Raw genomic sequence first — 17,855 nt, forward strand, 5'->3', positions numbered from 1 at the left:
CAAACTCGCACAGCTTAATAATCTGATAATCAGAGTCCAAAATGATAAACAAAACACGGACATTGAATGTATTTGCACCCCACTTATGGATAAGCTTGTAGCAATACCTGATGTTTTGCATACTATAATAGAAGACACAAAAAGGGCTCTAAAAAAGGAAATTGGCCAGGAAGTGAACATAAGGAAACATAAAAGGGAGGAGACGTAAATAACAAAAAAGGAGGAAAAGAACCCCACGCCAATAGTGGATAAAAAAGAATTGGCAATATTGAGGAAGTCCCAGGAAAAAGAAAATGTACAGGATGAAAGAGACTTGTCAATAGAAACCCAACTAAGGGATGAAACACACGAGGAAGCAACTAGTATAGTAACAAAGGTCGAATATGATTGTAAAGAGCAGGATCCAAACGGTTATATTATGTCAAAACGACAAAGGAAAAAAAATATGTAAAGCAAGGAAAAATCAAAAGCCTAATTTCTATAAGTATGATGAGTCAACAAAAACTGATGGTACAACAAAAAATAATAGAATGCAACGAGAAAAATCAATTGGAAAAAAAACTCCTCCAACAATTAAGAATGAGCCACAAAAAGTATTCCCAATATTCATACAAGAACCTTTACTGGAACAAGCATCGAATAAAGAGGCTAAAAAACCACAAGAGGTGATTGAAAAAAAACAAATGGCCACAACTAATCCACCACGGATCACAAAAAAAATAAGGGAAGAAGATGTAATCCAGGAGGACAATTTAAAATACGATCATAGGAACGGAATAATTGACAGTATGCCATTAAAAATAACAATAAAACCGAGCGAGCAACCCTATCAGCATCACAATGTGAACACAGAAACAAGTTTGAAAGTTAACGAGAATGATGTAGCAAGATTGAGTATAGAAAGAACAGTAGAGCCTAAAATCAAATCTCCGTACTGGGATCATTTGATAATTGAAAAACGGGAAGGAGAAAAACTAATTAGATGTAAAACAAATCACATAATGGAAGCCTCGTACAAAGAAAACCAACTGCCAGTGGAAAAAACACAGTTCATATTTAAACCTGAATATGAATCCAGAGGTAGATATGACATATTGAATAGAGGGAACATCTTCAGATTGTTCAAGTCAATTCCAGCATTAGACAACATTAAGAACGATGATATTAATTCTATTGAATTCATTGCCGATAAAAATAGTACCCAAGAATTGACTCTGGTAACACTAAAATCAACATCAATAGCAGAGCAAATATTAAAAGAGTTTTCAACATTTAAGCCTGGGGACTATTCATCACAAAGCAGGCGCCGAAAGTTTATCCTACAGTGTTAAGGAATGTTAAGGAATGCCCGGGGGAGATCCATTAGCACATTGAGAGTGGCATCACCACCTACCACAACAGAAACACCTCCAGGAATAAATGAAAAATGGATTGCACAGGCTCTGCATAGTAATGTAGAACAATGAAAGAACAACACTCCAATCCCACAAACAAAAGTAACTGGGTTGAGAATGTGTTCATGGAACATTAACGGAGTAGGGACAAAGCTTTCCAATGCACAAATAAAGTCTATTCCTTTACCATGTCACATCTTATTCCTCCAGGAAACCTGGGAAGAACACCCTTTTGTTTTGGAGGGTTATGTAGGATACTATGAAAACGCAAGTAAAATTCATAGATATGGACGTCCGAGTGGGGGGTTAGCAACTTTTATTTCCAGTGGCATACAAGCTGAACATGAGCAACTAGTATCACATAGTAAAAACATTCTTATAGTCAGACTGAAATATAAAAATGCAGATAAAAAAGATAGGTCATTAATTATGATCAATGTATATATCCACCCAACAAAAACAAGTAGAGCAACTATATGTGCAACCCTTAACACCATACTATTGGAACAAATGCTAGAAAATCCATTAGTGGACTATGTGATGACTGGGAATTTTAACCTTAATTTACTAACACCGTTCCTAAGGGATGATGTAGCTCAATCACAAGACCTTCAATGGTCAATTCCACAGCAGCATCACCAAGGCATCATGATAAATCAGGCACGAAACCAAATTGGTATAACATTCATTAAGGATATAGAAGCGTTGGGATTGCGAGTCCTTAATGGCCGATTTAAAGAGGATACACCCCCCGCATTCACGCATATTGCACACAATGCGAGTACTAGGAATGATTATACAATGGTTTCACTGAATATATTTCAAAACATAAATTCCTACACGTTAGTTAAAGTTGGAGATAGTGACCACTGCCAGCAGTTAATAACTACCAACATTAGAAACAATATTAACCAACCATATCATACTGTGCCTGGGGAACATTGGAACAATAAATTATGAAAAACTAATTTGGACTAATCTGAATAAGAATAGTATGAATGAAAAAGTTGAGAACATTATAAAGAGCTGCTTTACTGAAAATACGGCGGAAACAGCAGTTGAGTAGTGGGAGGAATTTACTAAGAAATTATTGAAACCCCAAACCCAGGTAAACCCCAATAAAAGGAGTGTAAAATGGAAAGATGAAGGAGAGGACGCATATATGAATCTTCCATATACAATAACGAAGTTAAAAAGAGCTCGAAACAGAATAAGGAGACAAATAAACACCACAGCATTAAATCAATACCTGAAGAAGCTAATATGGAATGAGAAATACCAAGCTAAACAGGAAATGTGGTCTAAATTATTTCATGCAAGCAAACAAGCAAACGCAAGAGAATTTTGGATAATTATAAACAAATTAGTACGGCCGAACAAATTGGTAGTTTCATCAACTCTAACTGAGCAAGAATGGGTTACTTTTCTTGAAAAGCATCTAAACAGTAATGGAGCTATAAAAATCATTGCAAACATACTCAATAATCAGTGATGAAATGCAAGAACACATTGTAATCTCAAAAGAACAACTAGTAAAACTAATAAAGAAGCAGAAAGATGGGGCACCAGGCCCCAATGGGATACCGTTTGCCCTTTTTAAAGAAAACCCTGACTTTTGGTCGAGCTACTTGGAAACGGTATTCAAAGAAGTTATAGAGACAGGTAAAATCCCTGAGTCCTGGCGAGGATCTCTAATCTCCCCCATATTCAAGAAAGGTAATTGGGTGCTTGCGGAAAACTATAGACTCATCACCCTACAAGACACGGATGCTAAGCTGTTTGCTGGAGTACTACTGATTAAATGAAATGAATGGGCATTAGAAAACAAGATTTTGCCATTCAATCAAACAGGTTTTGTTAAGGGGCTTGGAACAATGACAAACATCATGGCGTTATCACTAATAATTTAACAATTACTCAGAGTAAAACAGCCCTTGTATCTATGCTTTGTAGATTTTAAATCTGCTTTTGACTGTGTGCAAAGGAATTTATTGTGGAAAAAACTTTTTGAAATAAACATTCCAATTGAACTATTGAAACTGATTCAATTACTACACAGTAAAACCTGGGTAAGAGTAAGGATGGGGGACGGCCGATCACTAACAAAGGAGATTCCAGCAATAGAAGGACTAAAGCAGGGATGTGTGTTGGCCCCTCTCCTCTTTAATTTATTCCTTGGAGATCTATCAGGGAACTTGGACAAACTCAATGCACATCCTCCGAAGTTAGGGGACAAACAGATATCTAACCTAATGTATGCAGATGACGCCATCCTTTTAAGTCATACTAAAATCGGTTTTCAGCGCTTAATTAACAAAATAGTTTTGTATGCTCAGGCAAATGGAATGATAATAAATGAAACCAAAACAAAAATCATGGCGGTCACTATGAATATAAAACTAAGACAAAAAAAATGGTATATGGAAAATACCCAACTGGAACAAATAGAAGTGTACAAGTATTTTGGTGTACTATCTGACCAAAAAGGAAATTATCAATCACAAAAACTGGATATACAAAGAAAAGCTAATTCACTTACTGCAGCATTCAAGATAGCACAGAAATCGCTCGGAAATCTGACCTATCGACCTCTCTTGAAAATTATAGGGGCTAAATTGCTCCCAACAATAACATACGGTAGTGAAGCATTAATGGGGATGGATGCAGAAATGATAAACAAGGTCCTTTCTAAAACGTATAAAACTCTTTTCTATCTCCCAAATAATGCTTCACCGGCACAAATTAGACTGGAGTTCGGGTTAAACAATCAAGAATTTGCAAGAAAAGGCCAATTTATTAAAACGTGGTATAGGATTAAAAATGACCATGATAATCATATACCACAGCTACTTTGGCAAGAAATAAATAAGAATACGAAATCAGTTGCATGGAAACATCTCAATGAGGCAGTAGAAGAGTTTGCACTAATGCCAATCTGGAACAATATGATAAGCAATGGATCATTAAAAAAATAGTAAATCGAACAACAAATCACCTATCACTTGTAAAGGACAAAGATACGTTGGCAAAAAGAAAGCATTCGTGGTCAGTAATAAATGGATACGAAAAAAAGAAAGTACAAGAATACTTGGAGATACCCTGGTCTGAAAAAAGCAAACAATGTCTCATGAGAGCAAGATTTGGAATACTACCAGGCCTCAGTCACGCCCCGCCGTGGAAAAAAACCAGCAACAACACATTGTGTAGACTATGTAACGGTGGAGAAGAGAATATTGTCCACCTCCTATGTATCTGCCCTGGACTCCGTAATGAAAGATGCGCATTACTGAAACCTCACTTTAATATGCGTGGAACAAGGACATGTAGGAAGGCATTGAAAATCTGTCTTCATTCAAATGATATAGTCATGAACGCTGCCTTTGTAAAGTTCCTAAAGATAGCATCTACAAAACTGGGAGAATAAATTAGAAAAAATGCTTTTAAGATAATTTTTACAGAAATCTTTTAGGACATAATTGCTTTTAATATACTGTATTTTTTAAAATATGTTTTTCTATTGGAAATATTGTAAGATTTTAAATAATCAAACAATAAAGAATTTGTCACTATAAACTAACGCCTGCTAAAAAGTTAACTTACCTGTCAATGGGGGGGGGGGCAGATATTCAGAATAAGCCCCCATTGGCGTTAATGCGAGAATATCACTGGATTTCCAGCAATATTCTCGCATTTCGGCGCTATCGCTGGATATTTTAGCACAATGGAGAAAAACATTGCTAATATCATGTTTTCCCGGCTAAAATATCCAGCGATAAAAAAAAAGTTGCTAACCATGTTTAGTGATAAATATCGCTATTTCTTGCTAATAGGCCCCAAGATTCTTTAGGTGTACTATTCTAAACGTAAAATAACATAAACATGATATGCAATAAGGTAAACGCAGATATAAATAATAATTATAAATGTTACAGATTAATGTATTTATTTAAGCTAAATAAATGCAGGTGACTCACAAGAACTGCAGAATATGAATGTTGCTCACAGGAATATTTGTATCCCATCCACCCAGCATTTTCTTTAATTGAATGGAGAGGTGTTTTTATGACTGAGGTAAAATATAGTTGTATGGTGCTCCTTTTTGTCTTTTGCCATACTAGGAAGTGCACTGTGGTGGGTGGTGTAGTAGTATTTCATCTACTTTTACTTGTTTTATTATGGTATCTATTGGCATTTGAAGGTTATTATCTGGCATATTTTCCCAGATATGGTGGCAGAAGATGGTAGACTTTTGTTTTAGAGATAGGTGTTTTTCACCTATTATTCTTTGACAGTGAGCCTTACAATCCATCCAAGCAGGAGTAGCATTGGGATGGTGCGCTTTGGATGGGTGGCACGGATCCCCCCAAAACAGGTGCTCCTGGTAGTTGTCTTGAGCACAACTGTTATGATGTAGTGTTGCTTTCAATGTTACTAGTTGGTTTTGTCTGACATCTCGAAAATTATGTAGGGTTCTGGAAAATGTCAGTGCTATCCTCCTATTTGAACCGATGATTTCTGTGACTATTTAAAATGTACTTTGCATTAAATGTGCCCCAGTGCATATATACGTATAAGAGTCCGTGTTTTCTTGGAGCTGGGAGTAATTAAGAAGACTCTTCAGGTCCACTGCCTAATAGTTTGCGACCTCTGAAGCGAAAACAACGGTTTGATATGTTAATGACTACTCATGTCATTTTGCAACAATTCACTTAGTGGAAGATATGAGGGAGTGATTTCACTGCACATGCGGTAGCTGTAGGCATCAGACGGAGCAGACAGTAGTCCCAAAAATGACTACATTTTCCCCACAACATCCCCTTTTCTATTAGGTACTTTATTTGGGCATTGCTGCTGCAGTCTCTTAATTGTATGTGATTGGCAGTAACAGTTGTCTGCTTATGCAAACATAGATTTCTGCTGTCCCTTGCAGACTTCCATCAATGCATTTACTGTTATCAAACTTATTCACAGAAGAAATGCTGCTTCTTAAACATTGATGAGTGATCATTTTTGTAAATCTTCGCTGTAGCCCCATTGCTCTATATTGGATTGATAGATTCTGTACAGTGTAAAGAAATGGTCAGGTCCTACAGATGTGAATATACATGGCCAATGATGCATTTGGCTTTATGTGTGCTAATTATTAACATTCCAATACACTAAGAGATATAGAGGTGCCTCGTTCTTTTATGAGTGAAGGATAATTGAAATGAAAACGGCTATGAACTCACCATAGCTTACAGAAAGTAAAGTTAATTTTAAGGCCAGGGATGATTCATTGACTAGGGATGGGTGCCCTTTGGCCAGATTAGCCTATTGAGGTTGGTAACGGCAGAAGCTTAATTGAAGTCTACATAGATGTTAATGCTGTTCAGTCATGGAGATCCTATTAACTTCTATTAGAACAATGTGCTTGACAATGTTTGAGTATCCATGAAGTTCATCAGGCTCTGGGGCTGAGAGTATATGAGGTGCCATGGAAGTACATGGAATCATTGGCTGGCCATGAGCCAGGTTCCAATAGAAACGTATCCCATTCTGTCTAAGATTAGTGAGAGCCCACTTATGTCCATCAATTTAATGAGGTTGGCAAGAACTAACACTGCATCTGAAATGTTTGGGGGTATTTGTGATCAGCAAATCTGAACTCACTGGTAGAATACGTGGGTCAGTGAGACATAATATCAATAAGAACCCCTGAAAGTCTCACAAAAGTGTGAATTTGCAGTGAGTGCAAACAAACTGAAGCCCATAAGATCCGTGATCCTGCCAGTGAATGAAGCCTTGTTGAGAATTTGATGCCTTTGAAGCTAGCAATCTATCAGTGATCTCACTTGGATCTTTTCCGCAGGTGCGAGAGGAGGTTGCAATGCTAGATTCCAACATCCGTATCAATTTGAGATGACCCAACAGTGGTCAAAGTCAATCCCACCCAAAGGGGCAGAGGGAAGGGAGGAGAAAACAGCAGAAGTCCATTGATAACTGCACTACAGGTGTCACGTCTATCAAACTCATCTAGGTTCACCCTGTGTAAATAAACAAAGGTGTATTAGTGGCAATCCCTATATAAGTAATCACTGTTAATTCTGTCTGTTCTTCCGAACGAACATCGTCATTTACCTGTATGCACCCCCTCTTCCATGAGGTGTAGGAGATACTTAATTCAACAGCAAATATCATTTATCTGGAGAACAAAAAAAAGAAGAAACATGTGTTTAGATGTCTTAAGCAATAACATAGGTGTATTCAGACCTATTCTAATTATGGTTACATATTATACCCAAGTTTATAGTCAGGTCCTTAAATTCAGGCTTGATGTAAATGTAAATGTCATGGTACTTATAGAGCGCACTGTCACCAGGCGGTCACCTTGCGGTGTCGCCTATGCGGCTTCCTGGCGCTGATACTCATACCGCTGTGGAACCCCTCCTGGCTTTCCCTGTGAAGTGTCCACTCCTGGGCACCACCAGGGTGAAGCCAGGCATCCTTAGCGCTGTTGGGGCCGGTGTGGAGGCTAAACAAGCTATTGCCCAGAGTTGCAGCGTGGGGTCCATGATTAGAATAGGCACCGAGGCGAGAATTAACAGGTCCAAGGAAATTGAACTCGAGACCCCGTCGAGGGAGGAATCGAACCCTGGTCCCTGGCCAGAACTCTGCATCAGGGTCTGCCGCTCTAACCATTGAGACACACTCCTCCTTGATGGCAAAGCTGAAGAGCATATAAAAGAACAACATATTAACCATATGCATTACGTCATGCAATATATATGTATCTGCCATATTCATCAAGAAAGAAAAAAAAGTAAGCCTTAAGGAAAAAAATCAAATGTGCTTGATATCTTTTACTGTGGCATATAACTGGTTACCAAATAGTGATACAGTTCATAATTCTTGATTTCTTCTCCTAGGACATGAAACTGAGATGCACCGGAATTTGCAATAGTGAATAACAAAGACCTCAGTCCGATATGTATCTTGTGGAATATTTGGAAGTGACAGTAAACCTGCTCACGCACTAGCGCGTTACCAGTCAAGTTTGTGTGAAGAAACTGTGATCCTTTAACTTGTCTCTATTCTTTTCAGGTATGTGAGGATTCCAGCAAAGCAGGCGGAGTCCACAGGATGCCCACAGGATGCCCGCAGGATGCCAAGAGCAGCATGGAGAAAACCCAGAAGTCACAAGGTAAATGACGTGTTCGCAGGAGGCTCTGTTCTCTAACAATTAGAGTGACAAGCAGCCTCCTGCCTGCCGACGCTATGGTTATCGCCGTGGTACTCCACTCCCACCTTGCTTAGACAATGATGGAGACAGTGCGCCTGACACTACACCCCTCCAACAACACCTCCTACAGGCTGGGGTTTGTCAGGGTATCTGCGATGAAACAGACAAACAAGAGGAGAGGCATGTAAGAGACCAGCAGGTTCCCAATTGCGATCCTCAGGGCCACAGCCATTACAATGTGTGAAATTACATAGATTCTGTTGAATCCTTTTAGAGTCCAGGATGGCTTCTGCTTTGAACTCAGGTTCCTCATCAAGAAGAATAGCAAGAGGTTTAGCAAGGAGCAGGGTACCAGAAATTACCAGTTTCAACAAGGAAACATGAAATATAGAATTAATACGTAAAGTAGCGGGCAGTTCCAACTTCATAGCAACATCGTTGATCTTCTCTGTCATTTTATATGCCCTGATGAATTGAGGTTTAAATTTGCGAGACCCTTTCAAAGCAATATGTTGCGTGGATATCCACACTTCTTCACCAACCTATTAGGCAAGACTGGGTCTGTGATGTTGATCAGCATACTTTTTGTATGCCTTCTTAGCCCTAATCCAACTGTCACGGGCTGTGTGTTGTACCTCAATCAAATGATCACTGAAGCTTGTATTACTGGGATCGTTGGTGCCAGAGAAGTTGATAATAACAGAGAACAAGGATGAAAAACATAGTCACATTAAAATGGTGAGTAGCTTGTGGAACTATGTATGAGATTATTGTAGGCAAATTTGGCCTCCCATAGAAACTGATCCCAGTCCACCACATTATGCAATAGTTGGCACCATAGATATTGTTCAAGGGCCTGATTTACCCTCTCAGTTTGTCCATCTGTCTGTGGGTGGTGACTAGAGGATAACCGAATGTCTATCTGTACTCTGTTATGCAATCCTCTCCAGAATTTGGATATAAACTATAAACCACGATCACAAAAGATAATGGAAGGCAATGAAAGTACACATTTTGTGTAGAAATGCTTCTGATAGCTCTTTGGTGATAGGTAAACCCTTCATAGGAATGAAATGTGCCATCTTAGTCAATAGATTGACTATGACAAGAATCGTAGTATGTCCTTGTTCTGTTTTGAGCAACTCAACTATAAAATCCATGTATATGGTATGCTAAGGTGCAGGAGGAGTAGGCAATGGAGTTAACAACCCAGCCGGAGCCTGCTGGAAGCTCTTACTTTGTCCACAAACATTACACTTCTGTAGGAATGAGTTAGTGTCAGTTGAAAGTGCCGCCTAACAAGGGCTATTGTTTTTCTTTCACCTGGATGTCCTACGTGGATGTGTGAATGGCACCATTCTATGTCCTGCTGTTGTAGGGTAACGGTAGGTGCATATAAAACCCCCTGGACATACATCAAATTGTGTACCAGATGGCCCTCATGTGTATGTGCAGTAGCAGATCTTCTTGGGATTTCTGTGCCATGACTACCTCCTGTGTAAACTGCTTCGCAGTATACACAGTCCCTCTCATATAATAAGGTTGTATGATATATGGTTGTTCTGCAATGGATTCATGAACCTCTAATCATGAGCGAAAAAGGAGATCTGCTTTACCATGTTGTCGCCCTGCTTGGAATTGGAGAAGGAAGTCAAAATCTCTGAACAACTGTGTCCAGCACAGTTGCTGCATGATCTGATTTTAGAAACTTTAGGGTTCTGGTATCTGTCAGAACATTGACCTTGTGTAACTATTGCAACAAATACTGCAGTTATTCCTCAAATGCGTTTTTATTGGCAACAACTCCTTGTCTCCAACTGAATAGTTGGTCTCATCTAGGTTTAACTTATAGAGAAAAAGGCAACAAGATGCAATTTCCCGGTCTCACTGTTTCTTTGGGACAGGACCCCTCCCACCGCAACCTGTGATGCATCCGCTTCTACAACAAACAGTTTGTTGGGGTCTAGATGTTGTAAGAGGTTTCTTCAGCTGGAGGAAAGCTGTTTCAGCTTCTTCTGTCCATTGAAACATCCAGCCTTTGCACAATAACCTCATGATGGGTATGGCTAGAGAAGAAAAGTGATCAAGACATCTTTGATAGAAATTAGCAAAGCCAAGAGAACTCTGCACTTCTTTTACTGTTTGTGGGGACTTCCACTGTGTGAGGGCCATCACTTTTTGGGGATCCATACTGATTCCCTGTGCTGAAAGGATAGAGCCCAAAAAGGAAACAATAGTCATACTGTATTCGTATTTCTCAAGGTTGACAAATAAACTATGGTCTCTCAACTTTTGTAACACTGCTCTAACGTGCTCTTCATACTCTTATGGAGAGGCAGAATAAAATAGGATGTCATCAATATCACCCCCTATATATATATATATACATATATATATATATATATAAGAATTCCAGCAAGGCCTCGTAAATAAAATATTGAAAGGCAGCTGGGGCATTACAGAGGCCGAATGGCATGACCAAATATTCATATAAACCAAATGTTTTTCTAAAACCGATTTTCCATTTTCCATTCATCTCCCTGTCTGACATGTACCAAATGGTATGCCCCCCTTAGATCCAGCATATTAAAAAACTTAGCATTCTTGGCCTGGTCTAGCAGTGATTGTATCAGGAGTAAGGGGTAGCAATTCTTGATGGTCACATTATTGAGAGCTCGGTAGTCAATGCAAGTGTAGTGCTCTCCTCCCTTCTTGGGCACAAAAAATAAAGGCGAAGAGGCAGGAGAGTGGGAAGGACTTATGAACCCAAACCTAAGCATTTCACCTATGTATTCATGTAAGTGTAGGCTATCCTTCTCGGTAAACGCGTATATCCTGCTACAACATAGCTGAGACACAGGTATAAGGTCAACCTGATAGTCATAAGGACAGAGAGGTGGAAGGACTGTAGTCTTCCCTTTATCAAATATATGTGCGAGATCCTGGTAGCATGGAGGCAAGATCAGAGGTATATCCTCTGTGGTTGCATCAATTGGACTTGGAATTGGAATTGGACATGTGATTGCCATACAAGCAATGCTTCATGCAATAACTAAGCGATACAAAAGGGGATGATGGACGGAGCGTTTGAGCAAATCAAACACTCACCCCCAGTCAACTGATCTGGGTTTAATCCATCACCATTCTTTAGCCCACTCAGCCACCCCATTTCAGACATGGCCATATGCAAATCAGTCTGACCCTGTGCCTCATGGGAACAGTCCAGCCCGAACTGCCAAGCCATGTCTTCCATGGACCGGAAACAAGCATCCTGGGACCGGTTTCGGATTCATAATCCTCATCAGCCAGGCTATCTTGAATCCAGTGGCCAAGTGAGCAAGGGACTCACGTCTGAGCATACCCTGCCACACTTAGGGCGAACAAAGCGATACAAAAGGGGATGATGGACGGAGCGTTTGAGCAAATCAAACACTCACCCCCAGTCAACTGATCTGGGTTTAATCCATCACCATTCTTTAGCCCACTCAGCCACCCCATTTCAGACATGGCCATATGCAAATCAGTCTGACCCTGTGCCTCATGGGAACAGTCCAGCCCGAACTGCCAAGCCATGTCTTCCATGGACCGGAAACAAGCATCCTGGGACCGGTTTCGGATTCATAATCCTCATCAGCCAGGCTATCTTGAATCCAGTGGCCAAGTGAGCAAGGGACTCACGTCTGAGCATACCCTGCCACACTTAGGGCGAACAAAGCGATACAAAAGGGGATGATGGACGGAGCGTTTGAGCAAATCAAACACTCACCCCCAGTCAACTGATCTGGGTTTAATCCATCACCATTCTTTAGCCCACTCAGCCACCCCATTTCAGACATGGCCATATGCAAATCAGTCTGACCCTGTGCCTCATGGGAACAGTCCAGCCCGAACTGCCAAGCCATGTCTTCCATGGACCGGAAACAAGCATCCTGGGACCGGTTTCGGATTCATAATCCTCATCAGCCAGGCTATCTTGAATCCAGTGGCCAAGTGAGCAAGGGACTCACGTCTGAGCATACCCTGCCACACTTAGGGCGAACAAAGCGATACAAAAGGGGATGATGGACGGAGCGTTTGAGCAAATCAAACACTCACCCCCAGTCAACTGATCTGGGTTTAATCCATCACCATTCTTTAGCCCACTCAGCCACCCCATTTCAGACATGGCCATATGCAAATCAGTCTGACCCTGTGCCTCATGGGAACAGTCCAGCCCGAACTGCCAAGCCATGTCTTCCATGGACCGGAAACAAGCATCCTGGGACCGGTTTCGGATTCATAATCCTCATCAGCCAGGCTATCTTGAATCCAGTGGCCAAGTGAGCAAGGGACTCACGTCTGAGCATACCCTGCCACACTTAGGGCGAACAAAGCGATACAAAAGGGGATGATGGACGGAGCGTTTGAGCAAATCAAACACTCACCCCCAGTCAACTGATCTGGGTTTAATCCATCACCATTCTTTAGCCCACTCAGCCACCCCATTTCAGACATGGCCATATGCAAATCAGTCTGACCCTGTGCCTCATGGGAACAGTCCAGCCCGAACTGCCAAGCCATGTCTTCCATGGACCGGAAACAAGCATCCTGGGACCGGTTTCGGATTCATAATCCTCATCAGCCAGGCTATCTTGAATCCAGTGGCCAAGTGAGCAAGGGACTCACGTCTGAGCATACCCTGCCACACTTAGGGCGAACAAAGCGATACAAAAGGGGATGATGGACGGAGCGTTTGAGCAAATCAAACACTCACCCCCAGTCAACTGATCTGGGTTTAATCCATCACCATTCTTTAGCCCACTCAGCCACCCCATTTCAGACATGGCCATATGCAAATCAGTCTGACCCTGTGCCTCATGGGAACAGTCCAGCCCGAACTGCCAAGCCATGTCTTCCATGGACCGGAAACAAGCATCCTGGGACCGGTTTCGGATTCATAATCCTCATCAGCCAGGCTATCTTGAATCCAGTGGCCAAGTGAGCAAGGGACTCACGTCTGAGCATACCCTGCCACACTTAGGGCGAACAAAGCGATACAAAAGGGGATGATGGACGGAGCGTTTGAGCAAATCAAACACTCACCCCCAGTCAACTGATCTGGGTTTAATCCATCACCATTCTTTAGCCCACTCAGCCACCCCATTTCAGACATGGCCATATGCAAATCAGTCTGACCCTGTGCCTCATGGGAACAGTCCAGCCCGAACTGCCAAGCCATGTCTTCCATGGACCGGAAACAAGCATCCTGGGACCGGTTTCGGATTCATAATCCTCATCAGCCAGGCTATCTTGAATCCAGTGGCCAAGTGAGCAAGGGACTCACGTCTGAGCATACCCTGCCACACTTAGGGCGAACAAAGCGATACAAAAGGGGATGATGGACGGAGCGTTTGAGCAAATCATGCAATAACTAGACAGGAATGTCATGGTATGCTTAGTCCAGTTGATAGTGGGGTTATGTTTCTCTAAACATGGAATACTGAGTATGGCTTGGAATTGGGGAGCACAAACCAAATCAAAATGCACTCACTTCTTTGTGATTTTCCTGTTTGAGCATTGACGGCCTTCTGTGGAATGAGTGATGGGTCCTGATTTAATGGCACTGCCCTCAATAGTCTTAACTTCGTCCACTATCTCTTTAGGCGATATGGTAACATTGTACTGTTTGGCTATTGTTATATACATGAAATTGCCAGTTGTACAGGTATCAATTAAAACGTGCAGGTTCGTAGAGTGTCCCCAGAGGCAACGGAGTATCAACAAAGAAGTGTTGAAAAAATTGCAAAGAAGTGACTTGAGCTAATGTGTGTGAGACTGCTAAACAAAAAGCACCTAAAACACTCTTCTGAAAGATGTTTCAGGACTGCTAGTTTACCCACATCCACCCTTCTTTTGGGCTTCAGGGTGCATTTACATAAGAAGTTCTTCATTACTTAAAAGCCCTCTCACACTACCTATTTGCATAGGTTAAGGCTCTTCAAGTGTGTTCCCTGGTTCTAGTTTCCTGTCCCATAATACATATATTTTGGCATCATTATGCACTCGATCTCTACATCTTTCAGTAAGATGATGGATGATCCAGTTTTACCACTAGATTAATCAAAGCACTACATGAGTCTGGTGGATCAACCACCTGAGACACAAGATCCTTTAGCTCATCTTTCAAGCCCCTGTAAAACAACAAACTAAGCGTATTTTCTGGCCAATTGGAGTCAGCAACCAGCCTATTGAAATTGGACACATATATAATAAGGCCCTTATTGCCCTGACGTAAATTCAGTAGCTCTGTGTCCACAGATTGCATAAACGTGTGACGATCAAAGAGCAATTTTATTTCAGATTTGAAAGAATCATAATCATACAATAATGGGTCATTCTGTTCCACCAATGGAATAGACCATGTAGCCACTGTGCCTTCCAAGTAAGATAACATGAGCACCACCTTTGACTGTTCATTTGAAAAAAAAGATGCCTTGCATATGAAATGCAATTGATATTGTTTAATGAATGAAGCAAACTTCATGGGATCTCCTGTGAATCTTTCCGGAGGAGCTAATAGAATCGTAGGAGAGGTGGTAACGTATAACTGAAGCCCCTGAACACTGACCTAGCCTCACTGTGGTGGGTAATGTAGGAAATGTACCTCCTGTAACTCGGGCATTGGGTTCTGATATCTGTTCACTAAGTCCTGCAGCCCCACTAGTGTATCTACTCCCTGGGTCAATGCATGGGTTTCTTTTTGTAGATTGCCTATCACATGGGCCAAGTCTGCTAAGGTGATATCACCTGCCTCCATATCGCTTAGGTGAAAACTCTGTGTGGGATTGTCTTTCTGTCAGTGATCTCATCTGGATCTTTTTTGCAGGAGCGAGAGGAGATCGTGATGCTAGGACCCAACCTCCCTATCAATTTGAGATGACCCAACAGTGGTCAAAGTCAATCACAACCAATGGAGAAGGGACGAGAAAACAGCTGAAGTCCATTGATAACCGCACTACAGGTGTTGGGTCTATCGGACTCATCTAGGTTCACCCTATGTAACTAAACAAAGGTGTATTAGTGGAATCCCGATATAAGTAATCACTGTTAATTCTATCTGTTCTTCCGAACAAGCACCATCATCTACCTGTATGCACCCCCTCTTCTGTCAAGTGTAGGAGATACTTAGATCGATAGGCAATACAATTTATTTGAAGGATTAAAAAATTTAAAAGAAGGAAACGTGTGTAGATGTCTTAAGCAATAACATAGGTGTATTTAGACCTATTCTAACTATTGTTACATATCATACTTCAAGCTTATAGTAAGGTCCTTAAATGCAGGCCTAATGGCAAGCCTGAAGAGCATATAAGTGAACAACATATTAAACATATGCTATTAATCCATTACTTCATGCAATATATATGTATCAGACAAAACAAAAATTAAGGAAGGTCTAAGGGAAATGTTAAAGACCAGCGAGGTGTATTTCCCCTAAAACTACTAATCAATCACGAAACACCTCGGGTCTAGGAAAAGATCAAGAAGTGAAAAAGGTGAGAGACAAAGCAAGTGTAACGCTAAGACAACAGCCTCCTAGATCAGAGAAGAATACCTCTCCTGCCAGAACCCATCATTCACAGTGAGTGACTTATCATCATTGAAGTCAGGCCTTCTCTTGTGCGGCAACCCAGTCTAGACATTAAACCGGGATAGCCTAAAGGATGGCTGATGACTCCGCATGTAACACTCTCAAAGCCACAGACATATCTGAATGTTACGTGAAGAGGGTTGTAAAGACAAAAAAGTGCAGCGCAAAGTAATAATACAAAAAGGTGTCTTTAAAAATGACTAACGGAACTCTATACTAATTTTATTCTCAGAGTGCCCCTGTCATACTTAAAAAGCAGTGTGTAGACACTTGTGATTCTCAAGCTGTCAAACACGGTGATAGGTCGACATGTTTCTGCCCTCGTATGATCTACTAGTATCGGGGCATTCCTCAGGACCAAGCAAACTAATACTGCTGCTGCTAAAAACAATGTGAAAACAATATATGTACTGTGAAAAATCACATGAAACATAACATATACTCCACCGGTATTATCCAGCTTGGTAGGAGTGGAAAATCATTACCGGGGACCTAGAAGAGAAAAACAAAGTATATATACACTTGAGGATATTTCTGTCCATACTTAAATCACTAACAATAGATCTGCCTCTCTCTTCTCTGGGGCATATACAGAACCCAACAATGGTTCCCACATGGTCTATAAAATACAGACACTTACCCATGTCAATTGGGTGTAGCCCTCACCTCAACCTGGTCACTACTCAGGGAAGGGGGCCCCGCTCTGCAACAAATAAAAAAACAGGCAATATGAACAACCTGCAATTGCACTTGGTATATTTGCTGAATGATCTTAACTCAAGGTGACTCTGACAACAAACAACACTCTCAATAGTGTCCAAAATAGTGAAAAAAACACTTTCACAGTCTTCTTCGTCTAATAATTAAAATGTATTCAAATGTCAAAGACACCATTCATATTCAGTGTCAGTGTATACATAATATGGAAAGGTCTTAGTTCTATCAAAGATACGTATTATGCGAGAGAGCACAGGAGAAAATAATAATATAATCAGCAGAGCCCTGCTGGACCGTGTGCTCGCATACATATAAGTATACATATAACAAAAAAAACAAGAAGCTATGTCTCGCTTACCTATCCGTCGGTATCCCGGAGCGGTCATTGAGTATTCATCGGAGGTACCGACGGCAGCCATCGTCATTGCTTTTAAACAAAGTCTGGAAAACGCAGCCGCGTTCCAGAGAGAGGGGTCCTTGCCGGTGGCCCTCGCGATGCCTGCACGTCTAAGCCATACCGCGCATGTCAGGCAAGACAACCACTAGTCATTAGGGCAAACGCACAGTATCGAACAAAATAGTCAAGGCGCATGCGCAAACTCGAGATCAACCCGCGCTGTGTGTTGATTCTCGTCATGTCGTAATAAAGTTACTGTGAAACCAGCGTAGGTAAAAAGAAAAAAAAAAAGGATAGGATAGGAGAAGTGCAGAATGTTTAGAGTCATTGCGGACCCTCGCAGATGGATCTGACTTGTGTAGTGTTAATATCGAATAGTGCCTGCTCATATTAGTTCAAACAATTCACGGGGCATTTTATATTGTTCCTGCCATTGTGGTCCCCCGCAGGAAAAACATATATCCTGCTATTATCAAATTGTAACGCAACCAATGT

This window comes from Lissotriton helveticus, chromosome 9 (genome assembly GCF_964261635.1).
Source record: "Lissotriton helveticus chromosome 9, aLisHel1.1, whole genome shotgun sequence".
Taxonomy (NCBI): domain Eukaryota; kingdom Metazoa; phylum Chordata; class Amphibia; order Caudata; family Salamandridae; genus Lissotriton; species Lissotriton helveticus.